General features: G+C 34.9%; 1 protein-coding gene across 3 annotated transcripts in view; it reads right to left on the bottom strand.

The window, feature by feature from the left end:
- FSTL5 (follistatin like 5) overlaps positions 1–18,848 on the bottom strand; it is a gene marked incomplete at both ends in the record, with an annotated part of 542,883 nt that overhangs the window by 147,052 nt on the left and 376,983 nt on the right. The window lies entirely within an intron of this gene.

Genomic DNA, 18,848 nt, shown 5'->3' with positions numbered 1-18,848 from the left:
CACATGCCACGGAGCGGCTGGGCCCGTGAGCCATGGCTGCTGAGCCTGTGCACCCGGAGTCTGTGCTCTGCAATGGGAAATGCCACAACAGTGAGAGGCCTGCATACCACACACACACAAAAAAAAAGTAATAAAAAAATAAAAAAGAAAGAAAGAAAAATGAGGGCAACCAAACTGAAAAACGAATCCACCAATGATAACAAGTGCTAAAAACTATACTAAAAGAAGAAGAAAAAGAAAAAAAAAGGAGAGACAGAACACTAGGACCAATGGTAAAACAAAGCTATACAGACATAATCACACACAGACCCATACTCATACACACATAAAAAAAGAGAAAAAGGAAAATATATATATATATCGTTGCTCCCAAAGTCCACCTCCTCAATTTGTATATTCATACCTAAAATAATTTTACACATAACCGAATTACATCTCTTTCTGGTATTCTATCTACCCTATGAATCTATATCATATTCTTTGGTTAACGTAACTTTAAAATAAGCTTTAATATTCCTTATAACAAGTTCATTCAAACTAGTGTTAATTTTGTCAGTTCTGTTTTGGTAATTTTCCCAAATTTATTCTTTTATTGGAAGAAAGGGTAGGGGGAGAAAGAGAAAGAAAGGAGGATATGTAGGGAGGAAGAGAAGAAGACAGAAAAGAAACAAAGAGAAAAGGAAGGAGAGACAAACCCTTTGGAATTCTGGCTGAAATGGCCTTAAACTTATAATTAAAGAAGGTGTTATATTTTAATATACCCCAATCTAGGAACATGGTATATTATTTTATTTATTTACATTATTTTTAAGTCTTTCAATAACATTTTATGATTTTCTTAAGTTAGAGTCTGAATTTTTCCTAAACATTTTTTTCCTCGTACATTTTCTTTTTTTCCTGCTAAGTATGTTTTATATACACTCACAGTTATGTGGCTGAGTCCTATTTTTATTATAGTTACAGTACTTTTAGATTTTGATCTCTTGAGTTTCAGAGGTAAACCTTCACATCATCTTCAAATATATATTATTAAAATTTTTCTATTTTGTAATATGTATGTTTTTCTAATCCTAAACTATTTAAATAGTAGTGGAGAGGGATGATAAACTATAGCCTCATCTTATTTTAATGCTAAAGAAAAAACATTTATCATGTCAAAAGGATGTCCTTTATGATATTAGTTATCATTATAAAAATAAGCATTATAAAGTATAGCCTGATTCCTTTTATACCTATTTTAGAATATTTAAAATGGTATTTTAATTTTATCATACTTTCAGCATCTACTATTGTAAAATTTTTTTAACACCAATCTTATTGTGGTCAAATATATGTTGTAAAAAAAAGGGTAAAAGTACAGCACTAATGTTACAGCCATCCAGCCATCATCTGTCGGTAATCTAAATACAACCTACATACTTCAAACATACTGAATTATTAATATCTTTTTTCTTAGATTTTATTCAGTTTATCTGTCAAATTATAAGTATACATTAAAGTTCTCACCATTGTTATAGTTTTATCAGGAAATCCTTTGATTCTTAAATTTTGCTTGATGCAATTTTATTCTATACATTAGGTACCTAAAAGGTTTTGACACTTACCTGATCTGCATATGTTCATTACCATCAGAAAACATTTTTCTTTTTTCCAGCCAATAGGTTTAGCATAAATAATAGTTTAGCTAATATACAGTACCAGTGATTTTATTTTTATTTTCTACATATGCATTGACTTTATTACCAATGTATTTTTAGGCATTTTTTGTAACTCTTACACAGATTTTTTTTTTGTACAAGAGTTTTTGATTGATGCAGAAATTCCACCCATATATATCAATTGTAATAAACATATTTGTTTTAATTTTTCCATATTATTTTATACTTATAATGCATTACATACACATTGTTACTGTTTACTCCTTTTTTCTGACTTTTTCTTTACTGCACTCATAAAGTTCCTTTGTGTTCCTTCCACTTCAATTCTGCTATTGTGAACAGGAATTAAATAACAGCTACTTGCAACTCAAGATATGAAAACATCTCCATTCAAAACAGAATTTTAGAATTTCTTTGCTTCCTCATTTCTTTTTGTTCCCCATATCCACTTCTAACTTAAATGTGGGAAATGTGAAACAGGACCAGCAAAAACTCTGACTCAATTACATACTGGAGCTGAAAATACTTTTATTTTCCTGTTTTACCAAGGGCTTAGAATTTGGAGATCTACAAGTTGTCCAAGGCAGAGGCAAATATGTTACTGTACGGAGAAGTGATGAAATTTGTAATCACACTGACTTGTGTCATCCCTCACATCTCATGCTACTTACATGGTCACACCCATGGATGGAGGCTTCTATTTCTCCTTCACTCATGGAAGAGGAATTATATATTATCCTTCTGTCTTAAAATTATTGATGACTTACATATCACACCTTATGAAAATTAACTCAAAATGGATTGTAAACTTAAGTGCAGAATGTAAAACTATAAATCTTTTAAGAAAATATATAGGAAAATTTCTTCAGTATTTATGACTCAGCAAGTAATTCTTAAACTAGACACCAAAAACACTATCTATAAAAGAAAAAAATTGATAAATTGGACTTTAGAAAATTAAAATCATTTGCTCTGGAAAAGACTCTATGATGTAGATCAAAAGATAGGCTGCAGAGTGGGAGAAAATATTTATAAACCAGACATGCAACAAAAGTCTAGTATATAGAATAAAGAACTATTAAAACTCGACAGTTAAAAAAACACAACTAGTCCAGTTAGAAAATGGGCAAAAGACATGAGAGGACATTTTACTGCAAATGATATCAGATGGCAAATAATCGTATGAAAAGGTGTTTGTTTAATTAGCCATTAGGTAAGCGCAAATTAATATGAATATAAGACATCATCACACGCCTATCAGTATGGCTAAAATAGAACTAGTGATAATGCCAGATACTGCTAAGGATGCAGAGAAACTCAATCACTCATACATTGCTAGTGAGAATATACAATGGTGTGAGTGCTTTGTTAGTTTCTGAAAAACATCTAAACATGCAACTACAATATAACTCAACAACTAACCATCTGAGTCTTTATCCCAGAGAAATGAAATTTATGTTCACATAAAAAATTGTGCATGAATATTTTTTGCAGCTTTATTTGTAATAGACAACAGCTGGAATTATCCTAGATGTCCTTCAACAGGTGAATAGTTAAAGAAATTCTGGAACATGCATATCATGGACTACTATTCAGCAGTAAAAAAGAACAAATTATTGATACACACAACAATGTAGATGAATCTATAAATACACGATACCTTCACATGATTGAATGTTTAAAAGGATAGAAAAAATATACTATGAAAAGTCTCCCTCTCATGTCTATCTCTCAGGTATCGTGTTTCCCTCTCTCTAGAGGCACCTAATAAATGTTACAAGCTTCTCATGCATTCTGACAGAGATATTACATATGTGTGTGTATATATGTGTGTGTGTGTTTGTGTGTGTGTGTGTAGAGAGAGCTACTTATATATATAGATATATAATTATATACATTATATGTAGATTCTATCTATCTATCTATCTATCTATCTATCTATCTAACCTATCATCTATCTATCTATCTACCTGGATTTGTTGCAGGATTCTGACCTTACACAGTTCAATTGTATGAGCAGAGTAAAGAGGCTCTGTTAGACTGTTGTCTTCCTCTCTGATTCTGTAGCTTAAGTTCACAGGGCAGACAGTTAAGAAGGGAAGATAGATGTAAAGTGTAAGAATAGGCAAATCCATAGAAACAGAAAATAGATTAGTGGTTTTCAGGGGCTGGAAAGTTGGAGGTGAATGCCAAGTGCCTGCTAATTAGCACAGGGTTACTTTTTGGGTTGGTGAAAAAGTTGTGGAATTAGTGATGATGGTTGCACAATTCTGGTGATACCCCCAAAACATGCTAAATTGTACACTTTAGAAAGGTTAATTTTATGGTATGAGAATTATAACTCAAAAAAATAAAGAAAAAAAAAGAAGAAAAGAAAGGAAGAACAGTGAGAACAATATATTACATTTCTGTGGATAAAAAAGTAAAAAAAATATTAATAGTGGCTTCATAATATCTCAGTTTGGCTGGGCTGAACTTCATTTCCAAGAATTCCCTTTCTTGTATGTTTCCAGTTAGGATGTGGCAAAAGAGTAACTATAATTTTAGTTTTGTCCAAGGTTTGGTGGGCAGAAGCAAGCAAAGGACATTTTGAATATTGGAGCAGCACACTGTGTGATCTTTTAGCTCACACACAGGGCAGCAGAACTGGGGTGGGTGTGGCTAGTGTGGGGTAGCAGCCAGGCCTGCCACGGCTCGGCCCCCCTCAGCTTCGTTGGTTCCTGGGCATGGCGTGCATTTCGTTCTGTACAATCTCAGGACACTCACCCCATCAAGGATGGAGCAGTGAGCATTGACGCGGGTACCAGGCCAGTATCCTGGGTTCCCCTTCATGCTCACAGGTGTGTGTTTTCCTTGCTCTTCCCAACTTTACATCCATTTTACCTTCTCCAATTCTCTCAGTTCTGGTCCATTGATCTTTGTGTCTATCCTATGCCAGTATCACACCATCTTGATTATTGTAGCTTTGTAGTACCAGTATATTTTGCTCATCATACATTTCTCTGTTTAGGATAATATCTGACCAATGGCAGCAAAGTGTTTTGAGGGAAAGGCAGGTTGTACTCAATATATGGGAGGCTGGACATCAAAAATTATAGTAAACTCCTCTAGGAAGAATATATGTCATTTGTTCACTACTGGGTTCTCAGCATCCAGCATGGTATATAATAGATCTCAACCTGCAGTTATAAAGTAGATAAATTACATGCATGTGAGTCAGTGAATGAATGAGAGCTTGATATCAGCTTTATGTTCTGTCACCATCATAACATGCTGGGGGGGGGGCAGCTAATGTCACCTCAGCCTTCATTTTAATTCCTCCCTGTTAAGTCTGTGCTTGACTTTATTGTTTCTGCTCTTGTCAGTCACATTGCTTCCTCTGCTGCTGTTAATCCTTGGGCAATTGTCACCTGCAACATATAATCTGACCATACCCTAGAGGTCAGTAGTTATCAGCACTGCTTTCTGCTCCTTTCTTCTCTGTAAGCTTGTCACTTATTAGTAGATATATATTTTAACCTAACTCTTCTAAACTATTCAATTTCACCCTGATAATTTAGCCAGACAGCATATAGATTGTTCTAGTCAGTTGTACTGTATTGAGAATAGCCAATCTAATTTACGAGTTTTCCAAATAGTAGGCTATTATTATATATAATAAAATCAAAGTTATAAAGAAAAATAAATATTAAAATGGTCAGAGTGTGTCCTAAGAAGTACACATGCAAATTTTTACATCTTAAAAATATTCTGTGCATATTAAAAGAGAATAAAGACAATATTTCCTCTTTCACTACATAGGTATTTCTTGCTTAAAATTTTTAGCAGAAAATAAATATTTAATATTAAAGTTAATTTTCTTCAATGATTAAATAACAACCCAACTACATTTAAACCCATAACCAATATTTACGAACACACATATGCAAACACACATACACACATATTATTTTAACACAGTTCCAGTATTTGATGTGACACAATAATAATTTAAAATAGTCGTAACAATAAGGAATTATTATTTTTGGAGATATATATTCCAAAGTAAAAGTTTTCATTTTCTTTAAGAAGAAACTGTAGTTTTCAGTTTTATCAATAGATGGCACTACTATTTACTGTATTTTTTGGAGACACTATAACAAAACACTTGCTAAAATACATCAGTTGATTAAATAATATATTTTCTTCCTTCTGCAAAACTTACCTTCAATAAAAAATGTATTATTTCCTTGACATAATGATGTGTTATTTTAAAATATTCACTTTCAAAAGTGATACAATTTAATGTAATTTCATTTTATTTTTTTAATTAATTTTTATTGGAACACAGTTGATATATAATGTTGTGTTAGTTTCTGCTGTACAGCAAAGTGAGTCAGTTATACATATACATATATCCACTCTTTTTTAGATTATTGATACTTACAATTTTAATACATGATAATTACTGTCAAATGCATTGTTATCATCCACAAAATATGCCAGATATTTTCTAAGAATTTTTTTATTATTAATTTTTTAAGACATTCTGACTCATGGTGGCATTTGTGGGGGAAATTTCTGTTGTAGTTGTAAGAGCGGGGTTATTATTGGATGTTTTGCTTGCTTATTACTTGTTTTTATTTTCAAATAATCAATGGTCTTAAGTCAAAAGTGAGTTGGAGGAAACTCTTAAAATTTAATAGCATAACTTATCTATTAATAGCTATAGAGCACTACTGATAGTCACAAATAATATATTTTCTATTTTTAATCTACCATGCAACTACATGACAGGCAAAATTATCTGTATTTTGTCACGAAGCATACTTCCATGTCACTATTATAGTTTCCAGTATACTGTATAGCAAACTTTCTACTCTCCTTCTGGCAAAGCTTATTTAAACGAATTTGTGTTAACTGGAAATGTGGAGCTGGAAGCAAAAAGAGCTTCTCAGGCTGCCGTATTAACAATAAAATAACCAGAGCCTTCCAGTGCATGCTGGTCTCTCATTTCCTTTTGGCATACCCGGTCTGTCCTCCTTATCATATTCATCATAATTAACAACACCAATGACAACATTTTTAGCACCTGATCAATATGGAGTCTTCAGTGGCATTAACTTTTAGACGTATGCTTGCCTAGTAATCTCCACCAAATAAAAACTGCCTTGTACTTAATATAATGTCAATAAATACGTTTAAAAAATACGTATGTAGGTTTTTGAGGAAAAAATGCTATTTGTAGGACCACTCTTTCTCCCTGACTCTCACCTACAATTATCTATCTACATGAGTGGCAATCCTGGTATTAAAAGAAAATTTAAGCAAACCAGATGTCTCTTTGGCCTGCATTGAAACAGTTCTTCCTTTGCATGCAATTTTTTTTTGTGTACAAATTTTTGGATTTGCCTGACACCTGAAATTTCAAAAAGGCTGTATGGGTAAGAGCTATGTCCTTGCTTATGCCATCAGAACATTTAATTAGCGACCTAAACCGCTGTGAGATTAGTCCAATGGCTGATTTCATCACTGTGAGGGTGGCATATCTTGAGTAACAAATCTCATGGTTACAATATAGAGTGGCTGACTTTTACCAGTCAATGCACCATTTAGTTGATCATTTAATTTAGTATATTGAAACATTTTCCAGTTCAGTAAACAAAATAGATCAATAAATATGTGTTTACTTTCACTATTTGCAAAATACAAAATTATGCTTATAGAGAAAGCAAAGAATTTATGAAATATGGCTCTTGTTCTTCAGACATCTAACTACAATATTTCATATACATTAAACATCTAAAGGAAATGTACGAAAATCAAATTAATAACTTCTAATGAAAAATAACTAGTAATGCAGGATGCCTGAGGTGGAATTGATTACTGTGAGCTTCAGTGCTCATTGGTACATTCATGTAAAACATGCAACATCATTTGAGCCTTAGAAAAGGATCTGACTTAGATCAGCCAGAGAAAACGAGAGATCCCTGTCATGCTAGTACTCCTGTCTTGATGGTTTTAAGATTAATACACTACAGAGGAAACTGCATTTAAAAAGGAATAAGGAATGATCAGTAAAAGTCATGTAAATAAATTGTATATCTGCAGGAAATTAAATAAATTGTAGCATCTTCTGACAATGTCATAGGATACCACTGTTAAAATGACTTTAATAGAGCTACATTTATCAGCGTGGGTAAAGTTTCTGAAGGAAATGTTGATTTAAAAGCATGGCTCATAAAAAGAAATGAAACTGAGTTATTTGTAGTGAGCTGGATGGACCTAGAGACTGTCATACAGAGTGAAGTAAGTCACAAAGAGAAAAAAAATACCGTATGCTAACACATACGGTAGCATGGAATTAAAAAAAAAAGAAAAATGGTTCTGAAGAACCTAGAGGCAGACAGGAATAAAGACGTAGACATAGGGAATGGACTTGAGGACACGGGGAGGGGGAAGGGTAAGCTTGGACGAAGTGAGAGAGTGGCATGGACATATATACACTACCAAACGTAAAATACATAGCTATTATATATATATGCGGAAGCAGCCGCATAACACAGGGAGATCAGCTCGGTGCTCTGTGTCCACCTATAGGGGTAGGATTGGGAGGGAGACACAAGAGGGAGGGGATATGGGGATATATGTATATGTATAGCTGATTCACTTTGTTATACAGCAGAAACTAACACACCATTGTAAAGCAATTAAAGTCCAATAAAGATGTTAAATAATAAATAAATAAAAGCATGGCTCAAGTATGTATTGTACAACATGGGAATATAGCCAATATTTTATTTTAACTGTAAATGGAAAGTAACCTTTAAAAATTGTATAAAATACTTTTAAAAATTAAGAAAAAGGATAGAGGAAGATTATCGTTTCCTTTATGTACCTCTGAATTGCTTGACATGATAAAATAAATACACATTACTTAAAAACAAAAGCATGGGGTAATATACCACTTATATGAAGCTTACAAGAAATAAAGCTTATAATTATGAAAAAGTAAATTGTAATGATCACTTATGAGTATAAACAAAGCATAAAAGGTGTTAATTTGGAGAACTCATGAACACCTATATGCAGAATGTGAATGTATAATTCTTTATTTCCCAGAGCACCAGGAAACAACATACTGTTGATTGCATTGCTGCTACAAATGAATGAGTGAAATGAATGAAAAGAAATGATATTTTCTTTCATTGTTAAATTAATTTCTAAAATGTTCTTTCCATTTGGCCAAGTTTAAAAATGACACAGGTGTCAGATAATGAAATCAAATTTACTGATATACTGTATGGTGCAATAAAATGTGCTAAATGACTAAAGATTAGTTAAAAGAGTCACGTCATGACTTGTCATAACTGCCTGAATTACGCTAAGGTGTTGTTTTGCAATTTTAAAATGTTATACTATTTTAAAGTAAGCTATAACTTAAGCATAACATAGAAGAAAACAATCATAAATAATACACATTAAGTGCAAAACTCAAGAAAACACCATCACTGATAAGAGTAAAACAACACAGGGAAAGAGATTAGATAAATTCCTTAATTTAAATGAAGTAAAATGTATTTTTAGAACATATGGATTAACAAGTACACATGCAAATTGCAAAAGGTGCTTAAAACCTAATTAAGCTATTTTGAGAGTGCCCTCATGCTAAATCTTTAAGATCAAATAAGCCTCATTATCACATTAACCTTCTTTCCACTCTCTTGTTATACAAGTGTCATTACATTAATTAGTCGTTATACAGTTCTTTAAGTGCTGGCTACCTCATGAGTGTTTTGTAATATTACCCAGTCCTTGTATACACAGAAGTAGTCTAAGAAATATCAGTCCTATCGACCCATGTAAACTAGTCTAGTAAACCATGTCAGACTAATTTAAATATGCCAGTAGATATAAGCAGATTGAAATTTTATGAAGAAAAATAATTTTGCAATATCAAAAACAAGACTTAGTACATTCATTTACACCTAAAAGTACATAAGCATGTTGACTTATACCATAAAAGAATTCTGGCTTAAAGAATTTAGATCTGAGTCAATCATAAGTGAATACAAAACAACAGTATCTGAGAATGAGTCATCTACCTGAGGAATTTGCTCCGGTCAGCAAAAGACTGCACACATCTCTGCTTCATGTAGAGAGGGCAACATCTCTCCCTAGCCCTTACTAAGTCACCAAGCGGGAGGAGGACAGGATCTGCTTGGTGTGCTTTGAGAATGACTGGGCCCAGTCAGCCTATCCCTTTTCACATCGTGGGTCTGTTCTGCACTCTTGACAATAGGAGATCATCAGGGGTCTCAGCCCTGTTTCCGTGCTGAGGTCTGGAGTGGTGTTATTTACTGATCTCCTAAATGCTCCACATCTGATGCTTTAGGAAACCTTGAGAAATTCACAGAGTACGTGTGATTCACACAGTCATATGAGGAGAGATGACAGATTTTGAAATGGCTCTAGTGTGTAACTTAGCTCTGATGGTATGTGCCTTGGAGCTGATTGTTTAAAAAATATACACTAGTAAAAAAGGTGGTTTCTATATGCTGTAGCCTCAGCGGGGAGCTTTAGGTCTTAGCTTTAAATATATGGGCTAGCTGGATTTGATCCCATTGGATGACTTTATTCCATGAGTGAACAGCTGTGTTTACGCAGGAGGGCTGTGTCTCACAAACACAGACATTGGGAGGCAGGTTGCCCTGTGTATGGGCTGTCATGGTTCAACTTTGAACTGCACAGGTGCACTCTGGTCTGAAATTTCAATCACAGTGGAAGCAGGGGTAGGTCCTTTTTTATGGATCAGCAAGTGACTTTTGCTATGTTTCTCAACCAGCTCTGTAGGCAGCATTTTTGTGGGTTTTTTTCCTAATGCATAGGCAGCTAATTTCCATTAGTGTTACAAAGCATTAAGTGTAGGTTATTGCTTTAAATTATTAGTAGCAGCCCGAGGTAGGCAGTACTAAACTGTCCAAATACCATTAACTGCCTTTATTTACAAAGGAGAGCTCTTTCTTGTTGGGCTAAATTCTGTAAGGAAGGGCTTGTTCAAAGGCTCCCAAGGACCAGCCCACTACTATGTAGTAACAAGTACTCTGGTTTCCTTATTTGTATAAACTCTGGTCATGACTTTAGATTGCAGAGATCTGCAATGTGTCTTCACCCTAAGAAAAAGTATATATTCACAAACAAATACAAAGTAAAAAGTACCTATTTTAGAAAAGTAAATATCAAGGGCTGGATAGGGAAACAACTCAATGAAAGCACTAAAAACTAAAGCATAACACAGCAGTCAAAGCTTCATATCTCCACTGTGTCTAAGAAGGAGGTTTGCCCAGGGTGTCAAGGAGGACCTGATGTGGTTTAAAATACATACTTTAATGTTTCATCAGGGCACTAGTAGTAGAAACTGAAAACAAAATAAAGGAAGAAAGTGATTAAGTTGGAGAGAAAGATTTACTTAGGAGAACATCTTAGAGGACAGAGAAGCCACCAGATATGAAAAGGAAAATGAAATCTTCAAGTCCATACACACACACATACATATACACAGAAACATACACACATACATACACACACACACACACACACACACCGTGGAGAGGCAGCTCTGAGGACTAACTTCTCTTAAAGTAGGTTGTCATTAGAAAATGAAGAAATGATTTAGTTGTCTATTCAATAAAAACACTGGTGGTCTCCAGCAATCTGTCAGCAGAGGAGAGTGGACAAGTCTCAGAGAGCAAGCTAAAGTAACTCTTCAAAGGAATCCAGAACCAGGAACGAATGAGAAACAGGTATTCATCTATTAATGTGCATTCACTCAGCAAATATTTAGTGAGTCATAACTATGTTCAAGGCACAGTGTTAGATGTGTAAAAGGAGAGAGGGAGAGAGAGAGAGAGAGAAGAAATCTCCAGTGAGGGAAGAACAAAAATGAACTATAAACATATTAGATAAATATTTACCTTATTTAATTAAATCTAACATGCTATTATTTATATACAATTAACAAAGAAGAAAATGTTGCCTGTTAATAGACACATTGTTTGTATAACCATATATTGTAGAATGTATCCTTATTTCAAATATGTTGACATATGAGGAAAAAAATCAGTATTAATCGTATGCTAGGATGTACACAACTTTTTAGAAAGTAATAGTGCTGTCAGTAAATAAAACTGAGAGGGACCAAAAGTGTGGGAAGGTGAGGACTAGTCATAATCTTAAACTGTGTACTTCGAATAAGTCTTCCTTGAGAAAGGGACATTTAACCAAAGAGTTGAAAGTGGTGGAAACTAAGCCTTGTGGGGATTTGGCAAAGTGTCTTCAGGCAGGGTGAGTAGCCAACTGTGAACCGGTTTTATTTCAGGACAGAAAGGTGATGAGCATTAAGAGCGGCTGAGAGGAGTTTGCAAGAGGGAGAGGAACATGACAGGAAGACACCGCAAAGTCACAACACTTATGGTTTTGATGTGCATTCAAGAGGCTTGATTTTAATCTGAGTGACGCTGGGAGCCAATTTAGCATTTTAAGCAGAGACGGGATGTGACTTAAGTCATAAATGTGAAGCTGGGAATACACAAAAATAGGAATCATACTGTTAGGTAACGTTCCTAAAACATAAGAAAAATAGTTCATAAATCTCTATCAAGTGTTTACACAAATTGTGGAAAAATATGTTAGAAAGACAGAGGAATAGTAAAAAATTCTCCTGGCATCCCTGGATGCATTTCAAAGTGGCAGCTACTGCAGGTGCTCATGGAGCTGTCCTCTGTACTTAAGGGCACATGACCAGACAACCTTTGGAATTAGGACTCTGAGGGAAAACACAGCCAAGATGAAACATACTAAAAGGACTCTAGGGAAGATAATGATGGATCATGTCTGGGCAGAGGTTAGATACCATTCTAATGGAAGCATAGCCCCTGGGTGGGATTATTCAAATCAGTAAGGAGAAGGTGGAAAATATCTGTTTGAACTGTGAATGCTTTTGGCAGACCCAGATGCACTATTTTCAAATCTCTCATGGTGACAGATCCCCCAGGACTATATATAAAGAAATACATGAGAACAAAAGTGTGTGAGCCAGAAAGCAGAGAGCCATAAAATCGAGGGAAGACCCTTGTTTCTAGCACACTGCCCTACCAAAGGAAAAAGGAAAGAGCCAGATGAAGTGGCTGATCCCCCCTGAAAGAAATAATGGAACAATTAAGAACAAGAGAGCATGAGAAACAGGGAGAAACGTAGCAGAAATAAATACCGCACAAGGTCTCAAAACTTTCAGACTGAGGACATGAAACACTGTGGAGCTCACGGGAGGTTTAGGTCGGCAGTAGCCCCCAAAGGCACAGACTCCGAAAGAATTCATCTCATTTTTTGTTTCAGAATCAGCTAGAGGATATATGCCAGCTAAAACAGTGTGGGGCTTTGGTGCAATCCCTATGGATCTGGTTTCACAAATGAAGTAATTCCATCAGGACACTGGGTCCAAAAACGCCTGTTCCCAAGGGCAATATGATTGTCTTAACATTGTTTTTCTGAGAAAGGGGACACTGTACGGTTTGCTCTTTCCCCCAGAAAGTTTATGAGTATTGGGCTCTTGTGGCAAAATCAGGCTAGATATACACTAAATGGACTCCCTCTTCTTTCTGAGCCCAGTCCCAGTTTATCTCTCTCAGACTCCTCTACAATAGAATGTTCTAATTGTGAGTCCTGGTAAGCAGCGAAAGTACTGTCTGCTACCACAAGGCCCGCCCTATGAATCTCCGACGTGATCCTTCACATGTGGTCTCTTTCACTGTCTATTAAACACAGAGGATCCAGTGGAGGGCTCCAAGGCCTTGGGGAACTGATTCTAAAACTATCTGCAGTGCTGAAGATATTTTCCTTCTTCAATTTCTATAGTTACCAGAAAATAAGACCCCTTTCATTACTCATAATTTCTATACTTTATCTCATCACCAGGTAACAAATAGTTCACAGACTGAAGCAAGGACATTCAGTAGCACTGTCTTATATGATCTTATGGACTGCAGCAACACTGATCCTGGCTCACCGGATGGCTGCATGAAACAGATCCCCCCATAAACCTACACCTGGACTGCAGGAGAAATGAGAACAACGTGATAAATAAAGGTATTGGTTAAACTACTGGAATAAACAGAGCAACAGTACTGTCAGTGGCTTAAATAAGATATAAATCCTGATATGTGGTCATAAAGGGGTTTGGTGCCTTCGTAGTGTGGGCATGGATTAAACTGTTTTAACATAGAACCAAATACTTTGGCTTAAACAAGATATAAGGCCTTGCAGGTGGCCAGATGATGGTTGGGTACCTTGCTCTCATCACATACATGATGTATTCATTTCCTTTTGCTGCTGTAACATGTTACCATAAATTTTGTGGCGTTAAGCAACACAAATTTATTTTCTTACATTTCTAAATGTCAGAAAACCAAAATAAGTTTTACTAAGGTGCCAGTAGGGTTGGTTCATTTTGGAAGCTCTAGGGGAAACTCCACATCCTTGCAATTTCTGGTTTCTTGGGCCACTTACATTCCTTGGTCTGTTACTCACTCACCAAATCTCTCCAACTTCTTGCCTCTGCCATCACATCTCCTAATTTCTTCTTTTACTTCCTTGCCTCTCTTGTATGAGGACCTTTATAGTTACACTTAGAGCCTACCAGAATAATATCCTTATCTTGAGAACCTTAACTTAATCATGTATACAAGTCCCCTTTGCCATTTAAAGTAGCCTTCACATGTTCCAAGGATTAGGATGTGAATGGCTTTTGTTAAGACATTTTCAGCCTACCACACCCAGGCATCTTCTATTTTAGTTCTTCTGCAAACATCAAAGCATGACTTTCTCCAAATTAAAAATAGCTCCCCAAGCTACTACCACCGGATCCATATTCCAAAAAAGCAGAAACAGTTAAAAGAGGAAGGGCAGGCACATAGCTTTCCTATTTTGGTCAAAATTCAGACAGTAAATGCATTAGTTACCCTCACATTCCATTGGCCCAAAATGTGTCACAGGACAACATCTAGCTTCAAAGAGATCTGGGAAAGGTAGATTTTGGTGGTTGGCCTTAGGCCTACTAAAACTGATCTTTTATTACTAAAGAAAACTAAAGAGAATTATTTGGAAGATAAAAATCAACTTTCCTCCACATATAGTGACAAAACTAACCTATTTATGTGTGGGTTTGATCAATTAAATATAAGTTATTTAACCTTGGACAGTTGATACAGAAAGAGTCATATCTTTCCACAGCAAAACCAACTTTTTTTTTTTTTCCTGTCATTCTCCTTCCTTCATATACTACTGAATGCCTGCTCTGGTTTGGGGCTGAATTAAAGTACTGAACTCTGAGAACAAAGAAGTATTACTTGTAATTTTTAAGTTTATTTGATATTTTCTTGATGTTGTCTACCTTAACCATATCCACTAACTTTCAGAACTTTTACAAATGAGGGTCATAAGAAAACATGCCTTTAACTAATGTTACCAATCAGGTTTTTAAGAATGGTTCCTATGAGATATAAGATCATCATGGAAATTAATGAGATAACCCCTCTGCCATAGATAAACAGAATACATAGGAAACAACAGTTATCAAATATTGGAAACCAGCAGCAGAGGACTATGATTCTTGAAATAAGGCAAAAAGAAAAAAAGTGGGATGAGCTGTAGAATTGCCTCAGCTATCAGCCAAAAGGCATTTGGTTGATATTGATGCAGAGAAGGGGAATCGAAAGTTCTCAATGAACTAAAGATAAAGATATTGGAATTCAGGAAAGCTTGGCAGCTGGAATTTGCAGAACAGAGTACCAAAAGGGAGAGAAATAGGTTGAGAAAGAGCTACAGGAATCTTAATAGGGGTCTTTGGGGTCTTTGGTTCAAGGCATAGCATAAAACTTCACAAAGTCAGGCAAAATTCAATTACTATAGCAAGAAATAAAACCAGGGAGCTATAATTCTAAAAATTCCAAGAGCTTACATAGTGGTAGGTGACATATGAGTTGGATTAATCAGACTTCAGACTGGAGAGACTTAACTGAAAAACCAGATTGGAGAGCTCATAGAGACTCCAGAAATAATGCACCTTAGAAGGTTAATGAAAAAATTCTAGTATAAAGGCTACTCTAGAAATAATCAAATGGAGTTTAAAAAACTCTAAAATATAAAACTGATATACAGGTAAATTAATGTCAAAACAAAAATCAATACTTCTCAGAAGTATCCAGCAAATCTCTCTCAACAATTTTCACCATCCAATTTAAAAATACATTAACAGACATGAAGAGAGAAAATTAGACTCATATGCAAAAAAAAATTAGTCAACAGAGACAATTTCAGAGATGATGAAATTAGCAAAAATTTTTTTTTAATATCTGGTATGAAAAGATTGAAAGATTTAAAGGAAAACATGAAAAAATGGGGGATAAATGCAGATCATAAAAAATAAATGGTAGTCCTAGAGTTGAAAATACAATATCTGAAATAAATTTCAAAAATACTCTGGTTGGGATTAATAGCAGACTAGACACGTACAAAAAAGATTTGTGAACTTGAAGTCAAAGCAATAGAAACCATCTGTACTGAAGTACAGTAAGAACAAAGATTGAAGAGAAAAAATGAACAGAGTTTAGTGGTCTGTGTGAAAATAGTAAGCAATAACACATATCGGTAATTGGATTCCTAATGGAGGGAGAGACCAGAATCCGGTTTGAAAAGAATTGACAATTTATTTTTCCAAATTTGTTGAAAAATGTATACCAAAGATTCAAGTTGAGCAATCCCTGCAGGATAAATCTAAGTAGAGAAAATAAAACCAAGGCATATCATAATCAAATTGCTGAAACCCATTGAAAAGGAGAAAATTGCAAAAACAGAAGAGAAATAGAAAAAAAAAACTAGAAATAAGAGAGTTTTCATTAGAAATCATGAAAGCCTGAAGGTAATAGAATAACATGTGAAAAGTGTTGAAAGAAAACAAAAAGGAAAACTATCTGTTCCAAATTCAATATCCAGCAGAAATAATTCTTTAATGAAGAAAAAATTAAAATATCTTTAAATAACAAGGGCTGAGAAAATGTATCAGGAGCAGATCTGAATTTCACATTGTTACATAATGTTTATTAGGCTAAAGGAAAATTCAGAAATTTGGATTTACATGAAAGAATGAGGGGAATTAGAAAGGATAAATGTAAAAGTCTTGTTTTCTTGTATTTTTTAAAATTCTTTGAAAGATATTAAACTATTTAGAGCAAAAATAACACAATGTATTATGAGGTTTGTAACATATATAGAAGTAAAATGTTTGACAATATTACCACAATGAATGGAAAGAAGAGAGATCAATGTATACTGTATTAAAGTTCTTCTTTTATACGTGAAGTGGTAAAATATCTGAAGATACATGGCAATACGTTAGAGTTGTATATTGTAAACAAAGCTTTCACTTACACCTTAAAATATCAACAAAAAGCCATAGCTAATAAGTTAATAGTGGAGAAAAAACAGAATTCTAAAAGTTATGTAATCCAACAGAAGGCAGAATACAAGGAAATAATGAATAGAGAACAGATGCAACCATTTGAAAACACATAACATGATGGTACACTTAAATCCAGTGAGAATCAGCCCAGGAGAGAGATGTTGAAGTTCTCCCAAAACTATGAACTTCAAGAAACTGTTTCACTGAAAGGAAGCAAAATAAGAAATTAAGGAGGGACATGACTGTTTAGATTTTACTTGTCTTTAAGACTTTCAGACTTTCTTTAGACCTTATGTCACAAGGGCAGAAGAATTTAATTTTTGATATTAATCACTTTGGACTAATTTCATTGTAACTTTAATCTTTGAAGTGTTATTTCTCTCTGGGAATTTAATAATTAGATTATCTATTAAAATGTGAGCACATCTATGCTCTCACTATTGCGTAATTGGAGTATCTTGATATCATGATTTAATCTAATTGCAGAAGCTCTGAAGAGCTTGGTTAAACAGTGTAACTGCACATAATTTAGCATGGGAAGTAATAGAAAGAATCTTTAGGCCTTGGAGTTAGTGAGGTAATGTACTGTTCTATCATATGTAAAAACCTTCTGAAAGCAAACATATAGTGCCCACCAGTAGCTCTCAGGGGTCGAGATACAAAAGGGAAGCAACAGTCATTAAGTTAAGGACACCCCTTAAGTATGAGTGTCCCCAGATTCAGCTCTGAGAAAAGAAGTTAGGTTCAGATGGTTGATTTGGAAAGTGATCCCAGGAAGCACAAGTTAAAGAGTAGGAAAAGTACAACAGAGGAAAGAAAATTAGCACAAAAAAGGGTTAATTCCGGTGAGGACACTCTGAGGAATCAGGTACAATGCACCTGAGAACCTTCCCACTGAGGAGTGGGTGCTGGGCTTCTTACCCATTGACTCATGTCCCTCATTGGTTAAGGACTGTCCCTGGGGGCATTCAATTCCTGGCACAACTGGGCTACCTGAAATGAGGCTGATAAAGCTTCTTGTGTCAAATAAAGTCCTCAGGAGAGTGGAAGAGAGACAAACTCCTGCATGACCAGCTGTCAGGGGATGTCGACCACAGCTGAGGAGGCCCAAGTGGGGCTTGGAGCAAATCATCAAGATTGAGGGCAAAACTGATTTGATACATGTCGGATCTCAACCCCTGAAGAAACAGCCACTCCCTGAGATCCCTATATGCTTATTTTAAAGTCAAAATTAAGAGAATAAAGCTGGAGAATCTGAGGAAGGACATATACTCCTGCTTCACATGTTTCTGGGGAATCAAACTGCTGGACCAGTAGTTCTCCAACTTTATCATCAGTCAATAGGTGGGTTTATAAAACACAGATCATCCTACCTCATGACCAGATCCTCTGATTCAGTAGGTATGGGTGACCCTGAGAATTTGCATTTTAATAAAAGAGACAAATGAACTTATTTATAAAACAGAAATACACTTACAGACATAGAAAACAAACTTATGGTTGCCAAAGAGGAAAGGGGATGGGAGGGATAAATTAGGAGTTTAGGATTAACAGATACACACTACTGTATATAAAACAGATAAGCAACAAGCACCTACTGTAGAGCACAGGGAACTATACTCGATACCTTGTAATAACCTATAATGGGAAAAGAATCAAAAAAGAATATATATATGTATATATGTATAACTAAATCA

Source organism: Mesoplodon mirus (assembly GCF_964341445.2).
Source record: "Mesoplodon mirus genome assembly, chromosome: 2".
Classification (NCBI taxonomy): Eukaryota; Metazoa; Chordata; class Mammalia; order Artiodactyla; family Ziphiidae; genus Mesoplodon; species Mesoplodon mirus.
The sequence above is the reverse complement of the archived record's forward strand: the minus strand, read 5'-3'. Positions and strand labels throughout refer to the sequence as shown.